The following is a 22,698-nucleotide window of genomic DNA, read 5'->3' as shown; positions in this document are numbered from 1 at the left end:
GTTTCAAATTGCTTTCCAGAATGGTTGTGCAACACAGCTCTACCAACAGTGCATTAGTATACCTATTTTCCCACATCCCCTCTAACATTTGTCAGTTTCCTTTTTTATCATCTCAGCCAAGCTGATGGATATAAGACGATACCTCCAAGTTGTTTTAATGTGCATTTCTCTACTTAGAACATTTTTTTCATATAATTATTGATAGCCTTGATTTCTTCCTCTGAAAACTGCCAGTTCATATCCAATGACAGTTTATCAATTAGGGAATGGCTCTTTGTTGTTCAGTTGTTTTTCAACTCTTCATGATCCCATTTGGGGTTTTCTTGGCAAAGATACTGGAGCAGTTTTCCATTTCCTACTCCAGCTCATTTTTTGGATGAGGAAACTGAGACAAACAGGATTAAGTGACTTGCCCAGGGTCACAAAGCTAGTGTCTGAAGCCAGATTGGAACTCAAAAACTGAGTCTTCTTGACTCTAGGCCTGTCACTCTATCCACTGTGTCACCTAGCTGCCCTAAATGGCCACTTATTCTTATAAATTTGGCTCAGTGTCCTATGTACTTGAGAAATAGGACCTTTATCAGAGAAACCTGGTGCAAAGATTTTTCTGTTTTCTGCTTTTCTTCTAATTTTGGCTGCTTTGGTTTTGTTTGGGAAAAAAAATTAATTTTATGATCCAAGTTATCCCCTTTCGTCCAATGAAGCTCTATTTTGTTTGGTCATGAACTCTTCCCCTATTCATAGATCTGAGAGATAATTCCATGTTCCACTAAACTGCTTATATCATTACTTATGTCTAAATCATGAACCCACTTTGAGCTATCTTGGTATATGGTATGAGATGCTTGTCTCTGACTAGTTTCTGTCATTCTTCTTTCCAGTTTTCCAAGAAGTTTTTGTTTAATAATGGGTTCTTGTCTCAATACCTGTGATCTTCAGGTCTACTGACCACTATCTTTCTGTACTCATTTGCTTCTGTATATAGTGTACCTAATCTATTCCAATGATTAACTTCTCTATTTCTTATCTGTACCAGAGTGTTTTGATGATTACAATTCTGTAATATTGTTTGAGATCCAGTACTGTCAAATACTTTTCCTTCCCATTTTTTTCACTGATTCTCTTCATACTCACAACCTTTTGTACCCGCAGATTAATTCTATTATTTCTTCTAGCTCTATAAAGTAATTCCTTGGTGACTCAATTAGTTTAGTAGGGTACTGAACAAGTAAACTAATTTAGACAGTATCCTGATTTTTATTATATTGGCTCAACCTATCTACGAGTAATTAATTTTTCTCCAATTATTTAAATGTCTTATTTGTGTAAGTGATGTCTTATTTGTGTAAGGAGTATTTTGTAATTGTGTTCATATAGTTCCTTTGTGGGTCTCACAGCAGGGAAATTTCTAGTACAGGGATTTTAAATGGGATTTCTCTATCACTTCTTATTGGGCTTTGTTAGTAATATATAGAAATGCGGATGATTTGTGTAGGTATATTTTACTTCTTGGAATTTTGCTGAAATTATTGCTTTGACTAGTTTTTTTTGTTGATTGTCTAGGGTTAAGTAAACCATCATATCATATTCAAAAAGTGTTAATTTTGTTTCCTTACTACCTAGGCACCTAGTTCTAGCACATGACTGAAAATGATACTAATGGATATTCTTTCTTTCTTGAAAGGCTTCTAGTTTATCATTACAGCTAGTGCTTTTTCTTGATTTTAGACAGACACTACTTATCATTTTAAGAAAATTCTATTTATTCCTATGTTTCCTAATGCTTTTAAAAAGAATGGGTGTTATATTTTGTCAAAAGATTTTTCTTTGCATATGAAATAATCGAATACTTTTTTTTCTTTGTTTGATCTTGGTATATTCAGTTACACTTATACGTTTCCTAATACTGAACAAACCCTGAATTTCTGGTATAACTCTAGAATGGTCACAGAGTATGATCCTTGTGATATATTCCTGTAATCTTATAGTTAGTATTTGATTTAAAAATTTTGTATCAATAGGCAGGCAAACAGGACTATAGATCTCTTTATCTGTTTCGTCTCTCCTGGTTTAGGCATCAAGACTGTATTTGTTTCATTGAAAGAATTAGGTAGAATCCCTTCTTCACCTATTTTTTTTTTCAAATCGTTTGCATAGCTTCGGAACTGTTATTTAAATATTTGAGAGAATTTACTTCTAAATCCAACTGGTCTTGGGGTTTTTTTTTTCCTTCTGCAGTTCATTTGTAGCTTATTCAATTTCTTTTTCTAAGATAAGATTTAGGATTCTATTTTCTATTCTATGAATCAAAGCAATTTACAATTTCTGAAATATTCATCTGCTTAATTTAGATTGTCTTTTTTATTAAGCAATTCATATTTTTGTAAATATTTATTTACTTCATTTAGATTGTCAGTTTTATTGGCATATAATTTGGCAAATGGGTGTATAAAAATAATTGCTTTTAACTCATCTTCATTGACCATGAATTCAGCATATTGATTTTTCATACTGGCAATCTTTAGCTAGTTACATGTAAAAATAATTTTAACATTCATTTTTAAAACTTTGAGTTCCAAAGTCTCTCCCTTCCTCCCTTCCCACACCACCTTATGGAGAAGGCAAGCAATTTGATATAGGTTATACATGTGTAGTTACACAAAATACTTCCCTAATAGTCATGTTGTGAAGGACGAACTGTATTTGCATCCGTCCTATTCTTCTCCCCACTCATTTATCCTATTCTCTCCTTTGACTCTGTCTCTCCTCAAAAGTGTTTGCTTTTGATTATCCCCTACCCCAATTTGCCCTTCCTTCTATCATCCCCCCCTCCCTTATTCCCTTCCTCCCTACTTTCCTGTAGGGTAAGATAGACTTCTATACTCCACTGATTATGTACATTATTCTCTCTTTGAGTCAAGTCTGATGGGAGGAAGGTTCACTCACTCTCTCTCACCTCCCTCCTCTTCCCCTCCACTATAAAAGCTTTTTCTTGCCTTTTATGTGAGATAATTTACCCCATTCTATCTCTTCCTTTCTCTTTCTCCCAGTATATTCCTCTCACCCCTTAATTTTACTTTTTAGATATCATTCCTTCATATTCAACTCAGACCTGTGCTGTCTACATATACTTCTAACTAAGTTCATATTAGAAAAGTCTTATGAGTTACAAATATCATCTTTCTATGTAGGAATGTAAACAGTTTAACTTTAATAAGTACCTTATGATTTCTCTTTCCTGTTTACCTTTTCATGCTTCTCTTCAGTCTTATGTTTGAAAGTCAGATTTCCTATTCAGCTCTGGTCTTTTCTCAAGAGTGCATTCAATTCCTCTATTGAACTAAATGTCCACTTTTTCCCCCCTAATGAATTATACTCAGGTTTGCTGGGTAGGTGATTCTTAGTTTTAATTCTAATTTCTTTGCCCTCTGGAGAATCATATTCCAAACCCTCCAATCCTTTAATGTAGAAGCTGCTAAACCTTGCGTTATCATGATTCTGGCTCCACCATACTTGAATTATTTCTTTCTGGCTGCTTGCAGTATTTTCTCCTTGACCTGGGAACTATGGAATTTGGCTATAATATTCCTGGGAGTTTTCTTGGAATTTGGAAAGTGATAAGTAGATTCTTTCCATTTCTATTTTACCCTCTGTTTCCAGAATATCACAGTAGTTTTCCTTGATATTTTCTTGAAAGATGATATATAGCCTCTTTTTTTGATCTTGGCTTTCAGGTAGTCCAATAATTTTTAAATTATCTCTCCTAATCTATTTTCCAGGTCAGTTGTTTTTCCAATGAGGTATTTCACAGACTTCTATTTTTTTGTTCTTTTAGTTTTGTTTTATAATTTCTTGATCTGTCATAGTCATTAGTTTCCATTTGCTCCATCTAATTTTTAAGGGATTATTTTCTTCCGTGAGCTTTTGGACCTCCTTTTCCATTTGACCAATTTTTCTCTTTAAGGCATTCTTCTCCTCACTGGCTTCTGGCCCTCTTTTGCGCCATTTGGTCTAGTCTATTTTTTAAGAGGTGTTATTTTCTTCAGTATTGTTTTGGATCTCCTTTACCAAACTGTCGATTTATTTTTCATGATTTTCTTGCATCATTCTCATTTCTCCTCCCAATTTGAGGAAAATTCTTCTCTTACTTCTCTTAAAAATACTTCTCTTACTTGATTTTCAAAATCCTTTTTGAGCTCTTCCATGGTTTGAGACCAATTCATATTTTTCTTGGAGGCTATGGATGTAGGAGCTTTGACTGTTGTCTTCTGAGTGTGTTTTGATCTTTCTTGTCACCAAGGCAAGTTTCTATAGTCAGAGATTTTTTCCATTGTTTGTTCATTTTCCCAGCCTATTACCTGATTTTTAAATTCCTTGTTAAGGTAGGGCTCTGCGACCAGTGTGGAGGATGTACTATTCCAAGCTTCAAGTGTTTTGTAAAAAGCAGGTGTTTTCAGAGATAATTTCAGGGACCTGTAAGTTTTCAATACTTCTAAGGTGGTATGATCTAAGGAGAGGTGTTAACTTCTCTCTCCTGGCCTGTACTCTGGTCTGTGAATGACCATATGCACTCTTTTCTGCCCTAGAACTATGGAGAGGGTCCCCTCTCCACTGCTGCCACAAGCTCTGCTATGCTAATATTCCTCCTCACCCAGGACTGCCACCCTGGACTATGACCCAGATCCAAGTATGGGCAAAGCAACAGATTCCTACCTCAGTGCTAGCAAAAAGACCCCTATAATCTCCTTCTGACCACTTGTTCAATCCCCTTACCATCTGTGGGCTGAGAACTCCAGAAGTAGCCACTAACACTACCACTGATTCAGTCACTTCCAAGGCCAGCTCCCGGTTTGCTGGGGCCAGGGCTGTGTTGATGCAGCTTGCCCTGAACTACGCTCCTCTCTCACCAAGCTCTGAGACACCTTTCCTGTTGACCTTGTAAGCTATCTTTGGTGTCCATAAGCTCTGAATTCTGGAAACCACCACCACTACCAGGGATTCAGTCCCCTGGGGCCTGCTCCAAGTTTGCTGAGGCCTGGTCTGCACTGGTGCAGTCTGTGCTGGACTGCACTCCTCTCTCAATCTGGTGCAACAGACCCTTCCTGTCAACCTTCCAGGTTGTCTTGAGCTGGAAATATTTCACTCTTGTCTTTCTTTTTATGGGTTTTGCTGCTGTAGAATTTCTTTAGGGTCATTTTTAAAGGTCTTTGGAGGAGTTTAGCAGAAAGCTCAGGTGAATTCCTGCCTTTTTTCTGCCATCTTGGCTATGTTCCCATTTCTTTTTTAAAAACAAATTAACTAATGCTTATCCATTTTACTTGTTTTTCAAAAAATCAGCTCCTAGTTTTATTTATTAGTTCAATGGGGTTTTAAAAAAACGTTCAATTTTTATTAATTTCCTTTGAATTCAGGTTTTCCATTTTAGTGTTTAATTGGGGAGGGGTTAATTTGCTTTTTCTAATTTTCTTAGTGGCATGTCCAGTTTGCTGATATGCTCTTTTTTTTGCTCTTTTATTGACATATGCATTAAGAGATATAAATTTTCAACTAAGTACTGCTTTTGCTGCACTCCATAAATTCTGGTATATTTGTCTCATTGCTGTCATCTTTCATGAAATTATTACTTCTCTATTTTTTTAATCCAATCATTTCTTAGATATAGCTTACTTAGTTTCCAATTAATTTTTAATCTACACTTCAAAGGTTCTTTACTGAATGCAACATTTATTGCATTTAATATTTCTTGTGCTGCATGTTTACAGGTCTTAATGCACTAATAAATGGTCAATTTTTGTTCAACAGCTATGCATAACTGAAAAAAGACATACTTGCTTCTATTCCTATTCAATATTCTCCAAAGATCTATTATAAGACTCTTGTTATCTCCTTAATTTCTTTCTTGTTTATTTTATGGTTAGATTCATCTAGGTCTGAGAGGGGCAAATTGAGGTCCCCACTATTATGGTTTTGCTATCAACTTACTACTCCTTTTATTTTTCCCTCAATAATTTGGATCCAATGCCATTTGGTACATATGCAATGTTTGGTATTAATATTAATTCATTGCCAATGACATTTTCTAGCAAAATACAGTTTCTCTGATTATCTCTTTTTCTATCTATTTTTATCTATTTTTGCTTTTCATTTAAGTTTTGTATTCCTTTTGCTATTCAGACAATTCTAACACTTATGGTGTTATTTTCTTCAATACTTTTTATACCACTTTAAGCTGTTAATTTTCTTTTCATAATTTTCTTGCAAAGCTCTCATTTCTTTTCCCAATTCATCCTCTTTGTTATTGCTGTTCAGTTGTTCAGTCACATCCTAATCTTTTGTGACCCCTTCTATGTCAGGCTCTCCTATCTTCCATTATTTTCCAAAGTCTGTCCAAACTCATGTTCATTGCTTCCATGACATTACCTATCTATCTCACCCTCTGTTTGTCCCTTTCTCCTTGTGCCTTCAGTTTTTCTCATCAGAATCTTTTCCAGTAAATCCTGTTTTCTCATTACATGACCATAGCATTTCAAGCTTCAGTTTCTGTGTTTGTCCTTCCAAAGAATAGTCTGAATTAAATTCTTTAAGCATTGACTTATTTGATTGCCTTGCTGTTCAAGACATTCTAAAAAGTCTACTCCAGTACCACACTTCAAAAGCATCGATTCTCCTCTACTGCTCTTATTTGATTTAAAATTTTTTTTACTCTATTTAAGAATCACTTTAGCTCTTCTAGGAATTCTTTTTGTTCTTGTGTATGATCTGCAATTTTTTTGATGTTTTTGAAGTGATTGTCTTCTATGTTTGTGTCTTGAGCTTTCCAGGCTTTTTGCCTCACAGTGTGCGTTCATTCGTTTTTCCAGCCTACTAATCAATTTTGGATATTATGTCAGTGGGAAGCACTTTGTTAACCCATGGGGAGGATGTCCAGCCTGAGCTTCTACCTTTCATGTCATTCTGATGCTTTCACAGCTCAGTCCAGAGGATGTTAAGTTTTCAGTGCTTCCAAAACGGCATGATCTAAAGTGCTCTTTTCACTGCCATCCTGATCTGCACTCTGCAACTCCTGACAGTTTGAATTTTTGGCTTGGGTGTGGTTGAATTTCTATAGATGGCTGCTGGATTCAGTTACGGTTAGCTGGAAGTTTCTGTGGGTTCTAAACAATTGAACAGCAGGTTTCTCCTTGGTTTTGGTCTCCTGCCCTGGTTTATTCCACTATAAGTTTATGCAGATGTATGGGATATTCAGAATACGATCTGTGAGGGCTTGGCAAACCCTTTTCAGGGCTGTTTATCCACCTTTGGTGTCCACCTTCACCCAACTCTCACAGGGCTCCAAAAAGCTGCAGCATGCACAGCAGCCACCACCTACCTGGTAATACTGTCTTGGCAGAAGAGCTAAAGCAGATTAATGGTAACCAAGAGACCTCAAACCTGTTGATGAGTCGGGGTATGTCTACCCTAAGCATGTGGAGACTTTCCTTGACAGAGTGGGTGGATGAGAACAATTTGTCCCACCTGCCATGAAAACAGCTAAAGCAGGAGCTGTGGAGCACTTAAGAGCTTGGTCAGGAACTGAAGACACCAGGGTCATCCACTAAAGACACCAGGGTTGTCCACTACATCTTGAATCATCATCACTGGTCATCTTGACTTTTGTCTTGACACTAGACGTTGATGATTCAGGAAGAGAGAGAGGCTGATGACTTTGTGCAATTCTGCCTCACTTAAATCCAATTTACACACAAGTCAAGACCTGTCACTTGTGCTGTCACTAGTCCTCTTTAAAACAAAAGACAAACAACAATATTTACGTGTGGGGATAAAAGTTCGAACCAAATCCCCACTCTGTTCTTGGCCTTAAGATTCAAATAGCTATTTCTGGAACTTGTTCTTGGTTCCTTACACAGGCAGACATCAACTCTTCTCTGCTCTGGAACTGGGTAATGGCAACAGAGCTGTCAAATGATACCCATTCCTGCTCCAAGTGCCAGTACAGAGGTCCCCTGGGATCTCTTTCTGCCCAACTTCTATTCATTGTAATTATTTGTGAAACACAAAAAGCTGGGGCAACTTTGCCTTTCTCTTATTTCACCTGCTTGTTTTATAACATTCTGTACTGTAGATTCAGGCATTTCACCCTATTTTACAGTTAGCATGACCATGTTTATTCTGTTCAACTAAATTTTTTTCTGAATGTTAAAACAAGCCTCTTCTTTTTCATACTAGCAGTGTTTCCCTTCGTACTAGCAGTTTCTTCCTTTTTTCTATTTTACTAAGGGTGCTTTAAAAAAATTTAATACAACTTTTGGTAACATGGCATACAGCAGAGTATCATACTGACACAAAAAAAATGGGCAAATACAGACTGACAATATGGTGGCTGGTTAAAACCCTCAACTAGCTAGCATGATCATATTAACTGAATTTTGGATCACATTAAATGAGACCTGGCACTACTGTATAATTTGTGCTAAATCAAACTGTACATTATTAGAACTACATTAATCATTACCTAGCTGTAGGAGCAAGAGTTAGAAAAGAAATGAGAGCTAAGTGGAAAGGTTTGGAAAGAGAAACAACAACTTAAACACAAGAGATACAAAACCTTACCCAAGCAACAGTCTCTCTAAAAATTAGAACAGACTAAATAAAAGTTATTGAGTCCAGGAGATAACAAGAAATATTAAAAACAAAGTTAAAAGATTAAAAAAGTAGAAGAAAATATAAATATCTCATATCAAAAAACTAGTGGTGAGGAAACTTAAGAATTACTAAACTACCTGAAATTCATGACAAAAAAATGAAAAGAAAAAAAGTCTAGATATATTTCAAGAAACCACAAAAGAAAGTTACCCAGAAATATTAGAACAAGAGGACAAAATGAAAATATTAACAACACCAATTATATCCCGAAACATCAAAATGAAAACCCTCAATAATGTCAATGCAAAAATCCAGAGCTTTCAGAAGAAAGAAAAATAATAATACAGGCAGCCAGAAAGAAATAGTTCAAACACCCAGGTGCCACAATCAGGATCACACAAGATTTTGTAACTAGCATTAAGGAGTGGAAAGCATGGAATGGGATATTCCAAAAGACAAAAGATAAAGATCTACAACCAAGAATAACTTACCCAGCAAAATTCACTATAATCCTACAAGGGAAGAAATGGACCATCAATGAACTGTATATACAGGACACTTCCAAGCATTCCTGATGAAAATATTGGAGTTGAATAGGAACTCTGAAATACAAATATAGGAGTCAAAGGAAAAATATATAAGTAAATATAAGTGAACAATCAGATGGAACTTTGTTTTTAAGGGTGAACTATTTGCATTCTAATAGGGAGTAAGAACTCTGACATCATGAGACATAGAGGGAGTCAAATGAGACAGAGGGATTAGGAGTGGCTTTGTTGTGTTTAGATGATATTAACAGAACGACAGAAGGGAGATATACTGGGGAAAAAGGGAAGGAAGAACGAGGAAATTCATTATCTCATGGAGTGCACAAGAAGAAGTCTATACAAACGTGAAAGAGATGTTAAAGAACAGGTATCACATGAAATTCACTATCATTTGAACTAGTCAAAACAAGGGCAGAATAAGCACATAAATATACACAGAGTTTGGTATAAAAATATAATCGACCCAATAGGTATGGAGAAGGGAAAAGGGAGTAGGAGAAAGGGGGAAACAACAAAAGTAGATTTCTGGTGGGATCAGACATAAAACAAATCATCAGCTTAGACAACATGGGAGGTGGAGGTGGGGAAGAGGGTTAAAAGGAAGGAAAATATAAGAATCTACAACAAAGGAGAGAAGAGCAATGAGGAGAAAAAGCATAAGAAAAAAAGATGGGAACAACATAATGAAGATGAAGACTAAATATTTTCTTAGATCTTGACAACTTCTCAAACATCTTCAAAATGGTAATTATACACACGAGATAACACTATCTTAGCTGTCTACAACTGAAAACAATTGTAAAAAAGAATGTAAAAAAGTAATGAGCTAACAATATTCTCTAATATTAAATGGTGCCAACTCAGTCCTTGCATGCAACATAGTTGAACTCAGCATAAAAATACCACCTCTTCTCAGTGCCAGCATTGTGGGCTACAACAGAACTCAATCCACAGCAGAGAGGAAAAGAGGGCAAGATATGTTAGACTATATGGAGATCTGCATGCAAATCAGGCCATTTCTACCTCCCAAAAGTACTTGGGGAAGAAACTGGGACAGGTTAAGTGTGAACTGTCCACCATGAGAAGAGTATTGAAGTCCAATTTACAGACAAACTACACTTAAAGGGGAAGAGTCAGAAAGTGGTCAACAGGGAACTATAAGAGAAGGGGGAAAAAAGAACGAAAATACTAAAGATTTCAGGAGGAACAAAATTCAATTAAACACTTTAAGCATAAGCAGATAAACTGACAGGGAAGATATTATTAACAAAAGGTAAAACAGTTCAGGTGTCTATGAATAAATATTGCAAGACAAAAGAAAAAGAATCAACACTTGATAAGGAAGAGGACCCTGTAGATTGAGAAGAGAGCATTAAACCTCAGTAGGAAGATACTGCGTGGTTTAAAATAGAAATAAGACTTTTGAAAGAAAAACTTACGGCCTGCACAGCAGAAGTAACCAGAACAGAAAAACTTTCACTAAAATTGGACAGCCTCAACACAGAAATAAAAGAGAATTACTGAAGGGAAATGCAAATACACAGAAATGAAGGACAATGCAGAAGAAAAGCAAAAGGCAACAATGTTAAAAGAAAGCACGATTTCCACACAAACAAAATTTACTGATCTAGAAGGCAGGATGCAGGATAATTTAATGATTACAGTGTTCCCAGAGGAACACAACAAATGAAAACATCTGAACACCTAATACAAGAAATGATACAATTGCCCAGAACTTCTGAACACAAAAAACAGTCAAATGAAAGAATTCACAGGTCACTTTCAGAAAAATGTTCTCCCACCTCTGCTTTGAAAAATGACCTTCCTGGCTTTCTTTAAGTCTTTACTAAAATCCTAACTTCTACAGGATGCCTTTTTAATTCCAAGGCCTTCCCTCTTTTAATTATTTCCTATTTATTCTGCATACAGCTTACTTTATTATATTTGTTTGCATGTTGTCTGCCCCATTACACTATTAGCTCCTTGGCAGCAGGAACTGCCCTCTTTTTATAGCCTCAATGCTTATTAGCACAATGGTACACGGTAGGTGCTTAATTAGTTGATTGAATGAGTGGTTAAATTTAACAATTCCACTGACAAATCCTGCAAGAGACCAGGATAATACCTTCAAATATAAAGGAAAGGAAATTCAAATATGGAAAATTCAAAAAAGGAAAATTAAATTCAAGAACAGAAGACTATTCTGCACTAACTAGAAACTGCAAAAGAAAAAAAGGCATTGAGCAAAGGAACTCAAGAGCAGAGCAAGGTGACCTACCCTTGACAGAAAATTGTTAATGACAGAAAACTGTTAATATCAAATGTTACTTGTCATTCCTTTAACGATCCTAGCAATGTCAGAATTTCAGAGCTGAACTACACCTAAATTCTCCTACCCAGAGATTGTATTTTGTAAAGGAATGTAGCTTAAAGTGGATCTCAGGTTGTAATGTCCCTACCCCCTTCAGTTGGGATTCATGGCATGAAAGGCAAAACAGCTGAATGAAGTGGTTTTCCTTGCCTGGACTGCTAAGGGACTAAGGGACACAGACACACAGACACACACACACACACACACACACACACAGACACAGACACACACACACACACACACGCCCCCTTCTCCTAAAAGTCCAAAAATCTTTTCTTGTGAGATGGCTGCTGGGACATACCCCAAGGTCGCAAGTTTGTTACCCTGTTATTTTATTCCTCAACTGATGGTTTTGGTTTACTTTAGAACTTGACACACTTCAAATCCAAACCTAACTATAAATGAAAACAGATGGACTTCAATAAAAAAGACGTATTCAAAACATTCTTAGAAAACCAGATATGATGAAACTATTTGCTTCTCAAAGACCCCAGACTACAGAAATACAAAGGTAAGAAAATACACAACCAAGGATAACTACAACAAAACAACAGATCATTGAGAGATATATTTCAAAGTGCACACAAAGTGCCAAGGGTGAAAGTAGATATCAAAGAAAAGTGAAGATGGAAAAAAGGCTTGAAAAATCATGTTAATAAATATCACAAAACTCTACCTACACATGAATTGATATTTTTTCGTGGGACTAAATTACAGAACAGGAGGGTGCATAAAAGTGGGGAAGATAAAAAAGAATATGATTTATCCTAAAAAAAAAAAAAAAGTCAGATGTTAACAGTTAAAGGGATAATAATTCTAACTGTTCCTCAGGATAAAAAGAGTCTACAGGAGATTGGGTGATGTAGTGCCACTGATGAAAGCTCCAATGGCGGAAGAGAGATATTCTATAAAGGAAAATAAGAATCTTAAAATGGGAATGATCTTCAGAGATTTGTTATTTAGAGTACTCATCCTTCAGGAAAAGAGGAATCAGAACTCACAAAGGCAACTGACACCTAGAAGAGTAGGGCATGGAACCAGGGAAGAGATTTTAAGACAAAAGGAAAAAAATGAGCAAGGGGAGAGAAGAGGTTAAAAACGAACTACATAATCACAGACATAAGACAGTTCCTGCCAAAAGATAATACTGTCTTTATCAGCTGAAGGAGATGATATTTCTAAGATTTTGGCACAAAAGAAAAGAGGGTTTAGAGGCAAGATTCACAAGAGAATATGAGAAACTGTGTAGAAGAAGGAACCTAAAAGAGCCTTTAATTCCATGAGGAATATAGAGAATAAAGGAAAAACAAACAAACAGAAGGGTCAGAAAGGGAAGATTAAATAATGAAAAGTATGAGGCAAAGAAAATTTTTTTTAAATTTAAAAAAAGGCACAGGAAGTGAAAAATTAAAAACTAATGAACAAAATAAGATGAAAAAGAGAAAGGGGGATTTTACTTGAGTACTTAACAAGGAGGCAGGGATATAAAAAAGTAAGAAAGAAAAAGGAATTAATAAGCAGGCCTAATTAGGCAACTATACATGATGCCATGAATGGGGTACTGGGCCTAGAGTCAGGAAGATTTCAGTTCAAATATAGCCTTAGATACTTACTCAGATACTTACAGAGGCCAACCTCTGCTCCAGGTTCTTCAACTGTAAAGTTAGGATAACAATAACATCTATCTTGTTATGAAGATCAAATGAGATATTTGTAAAAAGATATAATAACATAATGCTTGGCACACAGTAGGTGCTTAACAAATGCCAATTCCTTTCCCTTCCTCTAAGCAAAAATTCCAAACTAGAGAAAGGGGCAATAAACAGGAGAAGAGCAATTGCAAAGGAGGGGGAGAAAAATCAGGAAAACCAAGATTTTCCTAAAAAAAAAAAATAACTAGAGAGACATAGTATTGTTTTTACAAAAGGAGAAAGAGGGGAACGTTAATTTGGGTGGGGAAAACCATTACAGACAAATGGAGGAAAATGTAAACCTGTTATAACGTTAAATTAAACAATCCAATAAAATGAAAAAGACCGATAGAACAGATAAGAAAAAATCCTACAAGCTGCTGCTTATAAGATTTTAAAAACAAAGAGACAGAGGAAATAAAACAAAAAGGCTAGAAAAATATTTACCATACAATGGGTAAATTTTTTTAAAAGCAGGAGGAGCTACAATCATGCTATCATAACAAAAACAAACATTCAAAGCATAAAAAGAAATAAACAAGGAAACTAAATTATGCTGAAAGGAGTTGTAGACAACAAACCAGTATTAATATTAAACTTATATGCCCCAAATGCTCCAGCAATCTAAATGCATAAAGGAAACATTAACCGAATTACAAGACATACACAGTAACACACACAATAGTGGCAGAAGATTTCAATGTCCTTTTCTCAATTACAACAGAAAAGATAAACAAAAGAGAAAACACAGAATTGAACAAATTGCTGGAGAAATTAGAACTAAGAGAGTTACGGTTTCTTCTAAATCAATCTGCTGAAGAATATACACATATTTCTCAACATATGAAACTTTTACAAAAACTGGGCATGTATTAGGGCACACATATTGCAAACTGATGTATAAAAGGCAGAAATGACAGATACATTCTTTACAGACTATAATGCAATACAACAGTAATCACTTTAGAGACAACAAACAAAAATCAATGACCCAAATGGAGACTTTAACAATGAAATCCTAAATAATAGCTGAATCAACGAACAATCATAGAAACAATTAATAATTATGTGAATGAAAATGATAATGATGAAACAACATACCAAAATTTCTGGGATGCAGCTAAAGCAGTCCTCAGGGGGTAAATCATATCCCTACAAACATATATCAACAAAATAGAAAAAGAGAAGATTAATGAATGGAATACATATTTTAAAAATTAGAAAGCCAACAAATAAACTTAAAATAAGCATAAAAGAAGATATTGAAAAATTAGAGAAATAGATAAAAGTGGAAACCAAAGACTATGGAAATAATAAAAATAAAAGCTGGTGCTAATTTGAAAGATCAATAAAGTTAATAAACCTTTAGCCAAGATTAAAAAGGCAAAAAATTAAGTCAACAAAATAGCAAATGTGCAAAATGACATCACAACAAAACTAAAATAAAAATAATACCCAGAACCTATTATTCACAGTTATATGCTAACAAAACAGAAAAGAAACAGAGGATTACCTTCAAAAACATTAAAACACTCAAAATAAAAGAAGATCAAATAGAGATCTTAAATAACCCAATCTCAGAAAAGGATCGGAACGAGCTGTAAAGGAACTGCTGCGGGGGAGGGGCATGCCATCAAAAATTCATCCTGATGGATACACAGGAGAATGCTATCAAACTTTTAAAGAGCAGGTAGTAGTACTCATACTACACAAATTATTCTCAAAAATTAATACAAGCATTAACAGATTTGTTTTATGAAAAAGTATTCCTAATACCTAAAAGAGGGAAGGATAAAGCAAAGAATTATAAACCAATATCATTAATGAATAGATTTAAATTTTTTAAATAAACTCCTGTCAAACAGACTACAGTAATTCAGCTAAGAAATCATTCACTATGACTGTGTTATGGATTATACAAGGAATACAAAGAAAAAAAGAGGTTTAACAATAGGAGAGCAATTAGCATAATTAAGCATATTAAAAACAAAAACATCCAAAACCATATGGCCCTTTCAACAGATTCCAGAAAAACCTGTGACAAAGTACAACATTCATTTATTTATGCTAAAAAACCCCTACAAAACATAAGCATAGAGGGAAATTTTTTTAATATCATGAAAATTATTTAAAATCAAAAGCAAGCATCACATGCACTAAAATCTTTTCCTAATAAACATAGAAGTAATACAAGATGCACAATCTCCGTATTATGATTTGATGTAGTTCTGGACATGCTAGCAATAGTAACAGAAGAGAAAGAAAATAAAGGGGTAAAAACGGTAAAGCGGATATTTAAAAGTATACCTGTGGTTTAGTTGGAAAATTTTAGTGATCCTGAGACAATTAACAGCCTAAGCAAAGTTGTATATTACAAAATAAGTTCTCAAAAATTGAATACATTTCTATATAACAAACTCCAAGAGGCAATAAATAATAAAAATGGAAATCACATTCTAAAACACTAAAAAGTATCTGAGGATGAGTCTACCAAAATACAAAAAACACTTGTACTGATTCAATTACAAAGTGCTCTTTAAAGAAATAGAGCTTAAATAGCTGGAGGAATATTTAGTGCTCATGGCTGAATCAAGCCAAAATAATAAAAATGACAAAATCTTAAAAATTAATTTACACTTCTAATACTATGCCCGTCTAATTATCAAAGGGCCACTTTATGGAAATTGATAAAATAACAAAATTCATTTGTAAAAATGAAGATCTAGAATAATAAGGAAAACGATGCAAAGAGGCACAGAAGAAGAGAAAAACAGTACTTCCAAGACCTCTAACTAGATTATAAAGCAACAGTCATCAAAACCATCTCCTACTGCTTAAAAAAGAGAGGTAGGTCAACAGGACAAAAGATAATTAGAAACAATGGAACCCAATAAACCAGAAAACATAAATTACTTAGGAAAGAACACCTGGTTTGATTTTTTTAACTGCTGGGAAAATGGAAAATCAATCTGGCAAATATTAGTCTTAGATCAACACCTTACACTATACTGAACAATACATTCTAAATAGATTGATGACTTTGTTAAAAAACATATCATTTAAAAAATATATATATCAGATCACATACTTCTCATGACATTGGATGGAGATGTATATTTATAATAAGAGAAAGGAAATTAAAAATATAAATTCAGTGGCTTTGATCACATATTAAATGGGTTGTGGGATAATAGGCAATATTGGTGCACCTTTGTAGAATTGTGAATCATTTTGAAAAGCAACGTGGAATTATGCAAAGTGACTAAAAATCCATATTCTGGAAGTAGAAATTCCATTATTGGGCTTCTATCCTAATGATACCACTGATAAACACTAAAATATTTATAGCAGCATTTTTTGTGATAGTAAAGAATTGGAAACAAAGTACATGCCTATCAAATGGGACATGACTAAACAAATCATGGTACGTGAATTATAAAGGGATCTGCCTATGTTGTAAGAAATAATGAATGTGATGTATACTGAGAAAACATGGAAAGATTTACATGAAATGGAGTAAGTAAAGCCAAGAAAACAATATAATTACAACACAGTCAAAAGAGAATGCTGCAAAATTAGAAATAATAAGCCTGTTCTTAAAGAAGAAATATGAGAAAACACTTCCATCACGCTCCTTTGCAGATAGGGAAAGCTCACAAAGTATTGTACATAAGAGTCTCCAGACTCTTTTCAGATTTTTTTGATATACTGATCAGTTATTTTTATTTTTTTCCTTTTTTTTCTTTAAAAATACAACTTGCTGTCATTCCCCAATTGATAAATGGTCAAAGGATATGAACAGGCAATTTTCAGAGGAAGAAATTAAAGATATCTATAATCATATGAAAAAATGCTCTAAATCACTTTTGATTAGAGAGATGCAAATCAAAACAACTCTAAGGTACCACATCACACCTATCAGATTGGCAAACACAACAAAACAGGAAGATGATAAATGTTGGAGAGGAAGTGGGAGAGTTGGAACACTAATACACTGTTGGTGGAGCTGTGAGCTGATCCAACCATTCTGGAGAGCAATTTGGAACTATGCCCAAAGGGCTACAAAAATGTGCATACTCTTTGACCCAGCAATATTGCTTCTAGGATTGTACCCCCAAGAGATCATAAAAATAGGAAAGGGTCCCACATGTACAAAAATATTTATAGCAGCAGTCTTTGTAGTGGTCAAAAACTGGAAATCAAAGGGATGCCTATCAATTGGGAAATGGCTGAATAAATTATGGTATATGAATGTAATGGAATACTATTGTGCTATAAGAAATGAACAAGAAGACTTCAGAGAGGTCTGGAAAGACTTATATGAACTGATGCTCAGCAAAAGGAGCAGAACCAGGAGAACTTTATGCACAGCAACAACCACAATGTGTGAGAGCTTTTGCTGGCAGACTTGGAACTTCATAGCAATGCAAGGACTTGAAAAAAAAAAATTCCCAATGGTCTTCTAGGGCAAAATGCCTTCCACATCCAGAGAACTATGGAATTCAATCACAGAAGGTAGCAGATCATTTTTTGTGAGTATTATGTTTTGGTTTGTTATATGATTTCTTCCATTCATTTTAGTTCTTCTACACAGCACAACTATAGTGAAAATGTATTCAATAGGAATGTATGTGTAGATCCTACACAGAATTGCATGCCATCTCAAGGAGGGAGGGGAGAGGTGGAGGGTAGGTAAGGGGAAAAAAAAATCTAAGTTTTATGGTAGTGATTATAAAACACTAAAAATAAATAAAATATATAAAAAAAATACAACTTGTTACATGGTATGCCTCTGTGGAAGGGAGAAAGGGGAGGATATGGGAAAACTATGGTAAAGTAAAAAACAAAATGCATAAATGAAACATTTTTAAATTTTAAAAAATAGAATGGAAAGAAATAAATTAAGGATCATAACTGTGAATGTGGATGGAATAAACACTGACAAAATGGAAAAGGAAAGTTGAACAGATGAGAAACAATTTAAAAGAAACACATCTGAAATATAAAGTGTTACGCTGAGTTTGCTGAACCATTATCCAGTTCATGCCTACTAACTTTGGCAGTCCCCCAAGGTTCATTCCTGGGCCACTTGCTCTTTTCCCTCTGTATATTTTATCGGGTGATCTCATCATCTCACAATGATTCAATTACCTCTATGCTTGATAATTCTAAAATCTATTTCTCCAGTCCCTAAACTCCTTTCTCCTACTGCCCACTGGACATCCTGACTGGATGTCAGATATCTTCAAGTCATCATGTCCAAACTGAACTCACTGTATTTTTCCCCAAACACTCTCCCATGTTGTAAACTTTCCTTTTACAACATAGGGGCCATTCTCAACTTACCATTCTCTTCTATACCTCCCTATATCCAATCTGCTGCCAAGTCCTGTCAATTTTACCTTCAAAAATTTCTTGTACAAAAAGAGATATATATTTTTGTATGCATGTACACTCATTTAAAAAAAAATCAGGAATGGGGTAGGGGCAAAAAGAGGATAAGAAACACTGTTGGGGGAAAAAAGACCATTGAAAACTTTTTCTAATGCACAGAAGAGAACAAAAGGAAATCTAGATAAGCATAACAATTTGAAAGTACTACATATAAATTATTATATACTTTCTTAAAAATCAGCATGAAATGGAGATCATAGCTTCATAAACAATCTTCTTTTGGGGTTTTACATATGTATAAAAGAGTTCTTTTTTGCTGTTTAAGCTCAAAATCTTTTAAAATAGAATAAAGGTCACAAACATCTTCCATGACATCAGATACCTAAGGAACAGTTCTTATTTTGATTCACAATCACCTTTATTCTTGCGCTTGATAGAAACTTTATCCTGTTGACTAAATTACCTCTCCACTACAAAAAAATGACATTTTATTTTTTAAGAAAAAAGAAAATCTTTTGTATATACCTCCTTCTCTCCAGGCACTGCTACCCTGTTAGGCCCTCATCACCTCACATCTTAATAACTGCCACCGTCATCTGGTCTCCTTGCCTCAAGTATTTCACAACTATGTTCCATCCTCCACTCAGCTGTTAAATTGATCTTCCTAAAGGACAGGTCTGATCACTTACTCAAAAAATTCCAATGTCTCCATATTACCTCTAGGTCAAGGATAAAATCCTCCATTTGGCATTCAAAAACATTCATAATCCTGGCTCCCTCCTAACTTTCCAGTCTTCTTACATCTTACTCACCCTGCACCTCCACCCTACCCAGAATACTCTTTGATCCAATGATACTGACCTCTTTGCTGTTCCTCAAACAAGACACTCCATATCCTAAATGAGCATTTTCACTGGCTATGCCCCAAGTCTTGAAGGTTGTTTCCCTTCATTTCCACCTCCTGGCTTCCTTTACGTTCCACCTAAAATCTCTCATTCTAGAAAAGGCATGTCCCAATCCCCCACTAATTCTCTCTCAATCAAACAATAAACATTTATTAAGCACCTAATATGTGCCAGGCACCGTGTTAAGCACTGGGGATAACAAAAAGAAGCAAAAGACATTTCATGACCTTATGCGGAAGACAAGATGCAAACAAATATAAAAAAGTAAGCTAAATACAGGATAAGTAGAAAATAATTAATAGAGGGAAGGCACTGGAATTAAGACTGGGCTGGAGAAGGCTTCAAGCAAAAAATGAGATTTTAGCTGGGAATTAAAAGAAGTCAGGAGGCAGAGATGAGGAGGGAAACCATTCCAGGTATGGGGGGGGCAGTCAGAGAAAATACCAGAAGCTAAGAAATCAAGGGTCTTGTTTAATGAACAGCAAGGTCAGGATCATTGGACTGAATAATACATGGCAGAAGTATGAGGAATAATAAGAAACAGGGAAAGGTGTGTTGAACAACAAACAGGATTTTGTCTTTGATCCTAGAGGTTATAGTGAGTCATTAGTGTTTGAGTATGAGGATGACATGGTCAGATCTGTGCTATAGCAAAATCACTTTGATGGCTGAATCTTCATTAGCGGAGTGGAGTGGCAAGACTTTTGAGGCAGGCAAGCCCACTAACAACAGTCCTGACATAAGGTGGTGAGGGCCTGCATTAGAATGATTGCAGTGTCAGGAGAGAAGAGGGAAAATATCAGAGATGCAAAGGTGAAATCTACAGGTCTTGATAACAAATTGGATGGGGGGGGGGAGGGGGGCCACTAAGAGCTATTGAAGAGGATGATACCTAGACTTGTAACCATGAGGAAGTGGGAAGATGGTGTTGCCCTCTACAACAGTGATGTCAAATTCAAATAGAAAAGGATCCCTCCAGGATTTATGCTGATTTAGAAAACAACAAATTAACATTATTTAGATTATATATATATTTTTTATTTTGCTAAACATTTCCCAATTACATTTTAATCTGGTGGTAGTAGCAATCTTCTGACAGCTCAGCTCTATACTAATAGGGAAGTTTGGGGGCAGGGAAAGATAATGAATTCTGTTTCCACCCTGCTGAGTTTAAGATGTTTACTGAATATCTAGTTCAAGAAGTCTGAAAGGCAACTGGAGACAAGAGATTACAGGTCCGGAAAGAATAAGATAAGTAGATCTGACAATCAGAAACATAAAAAAGAGTAGCAAAGAGATAATTAAATTCAGGGGAACCGATGAGATCCCCAAGTGAAATAGTATAGAGAGAAAAGAGAAAGGAATCTAAGACAGAGCCCCATGGAAAACCTACAGTTAGAGGGCATGTTCTAGGTTTAAGAAGTTTAAGAAGCTGTGAAGAGGTTGTGAGAGGAAAAAGTTTAAGAAGTCCTGTTCTAGAAGAGGATCCAGCAAAGGAGACAGAGAAGGAATGGTCAGATAGGTAGGAGAAGAACCAGGAGACAGTGGTATCCCAAAAACCTACAGATAAGAAAGTATTAAGGACAGAGTGATCAACAGTATCCAGGACTAGAAAGAGATCAAGGAGAAAAATGTTGAGAAAAGGTCACTGGATTTTGCAATTGCAAAAATCTGCCTATTCCATGAGAACTTCTGTAGCCTATCTTTATTTACTGACCATCAAAAGTGAAGCAATAACATCAGTTAGTTCTTTCAATATTCAAGTGTTTCTAAATCTTCAATGTGGAAAAGGGAAAGAAGAGAAGATAGATTTTTGATCATAAATAAATATATACATATACATACATATGTAAAAGTTTATATTCTTTTAAGAATTACATATATAACTTACATTTACATATTTATGTACTACATATGTATTATGATTACATATGTACATTGTTTACATGTATATGTGCATTGTATGTATGTATATGTATATGTGTATAAAGGGTCTGTCTTTCTTTTTGCTTGTATTTGCATTCCCAGTCCTCAGCACAGTGTCTGACACATATTAAGAGTAGAATAAATGTCTGTTGACTTCAAAGAAAAAAATACTACATCATATGGGACTTGAGCTCAGGACAGAGATCAGGGCTATATTTCCAGGATATCTGGACCTGGGAGTGATCTACGTATATGGTAACAGAACCCATGGGAATTAAATAAACTTACCAAATATGAGACTGTTAGAGAAGAAGCCCCAGGACAGAGCTCTGGAGTAGACCCACAGTTAGGATGTGATAAAGATAGTGAATCAGCAAAGGAAAACAAGAAGGAGCGGTCTTATTGGTAGGACTGTTCTGTTGCAATAAGAGGTTGGCTGAGATTAGATAAAATAAACTTTTAGTGGAACCGGTCAGCATGGCTGCAAGACTTCCTTTAGCCCCATTCATGAAGCAAATAGGGAGAAACAAATTAACTGTGATAAAGAGAAAAATGAGAGACAGACACTAAACTAACTGACAAAGAAGGAAGAATTATTTTGTAGGTAACAGACACCAGATTTGAAGTGAGTGATAAACTGGATGAAGTCAATTTCAAACGATGTGTGTTTATCGAGTGACCATAACAGAGGAAGGCCAGAAGTGACAATGGGGAGCAAGGACTATTCTGACTGAATCTCCAGGGATTGTAAGAAAAGGTACAATCAAAAAGACCTGGGATATATAGTGTCATTGGATAGGAGCCAGAAGAAGTAGGAGAGGTATAAAACAAAGGAACACCTAAAAGGGCTCCACAGGGCAGGTATAGTGCAACTTTGGTAAAGTAGTGCTAAGGCCAACAGAGATGAAGGAGAAAATAACAGGAGATGGAGAGAGGGATTTATTCTTCTTCTTAAGTTTGGGATTCAGTATTACCAGAATGGGAAGAGTAAGAGAGGGTGAGACAGATTGTTCACCTTTGGGGAGAGAGTCCAAGTGAACAACACATGGAGGTGGGTGAACAGAATGTTCTCCCTCAGAAACTTTAGGTCTCCACGCCTACAACAGCAACACATTTATATGGTCACATAAGACACAGGTTCTCATTATCAAGAGCTCTGGAAGCTTTCTAGGCAAATGGTGCCAATCCCAGAAGAAGGGTAGCCTCAATATCAGGTGTAG

The 22,698-nt window shown here is 35.4% G+C and overlaps 1 protein-coding gene across 6 annotated transcripts in view; it reads right to left on the bottom strand.

The window, feature by feature from the left end:
• The window catches only part of TASOR2 (transcription activation suppressor family member 2), a 97,632-nt gene that overhangs the window by 67,080 nt on the left and 7,854 nt on the right, over positions 1 to 22,698 (bottom strand). For 2 of the 6 annotated variants that reach the window (XM_072654225.1, XM_072654224.1), the window contains exons 2-3: positions 14,355 to 14,405; positions 9,135 to 9,245 (exon numbers count right to left, since the gene is read on the bottom strand). The exons of the other annotated variants lie outside the window; for them this stretch is intronic. The gene's annotated coding sequence lies outside the window, so the exon portion shown is untranslated. The remainder of the gene's footprint in view (positions 1 to 9,134; positions 9,246 to 14,354; positions 14,406 to 22,698) is intronic. 6 annotated transcript variants of the gene reach the window in all.

The sequence above is a fragment of the Notamacropus eugenii genome, chromosome 3 (assembly GCF_028372415.1).
Source record: "Notamacropus eugenii isolate mMacEug1 chromosome 3, mMacEug1.pri_v2, whole genome shotgun sequence".
Lineage (NCBI taxonomy): Eukaryota > Metazoa > Chordata > Mammalia > Diprotodontia > Macropodidae > Notamacropus > Notamacropus eugenii.
Note: the sequence above shows the minus strand (reverse complement) of the source record. Positions and strands in the feature narration are given on the sequence as shown.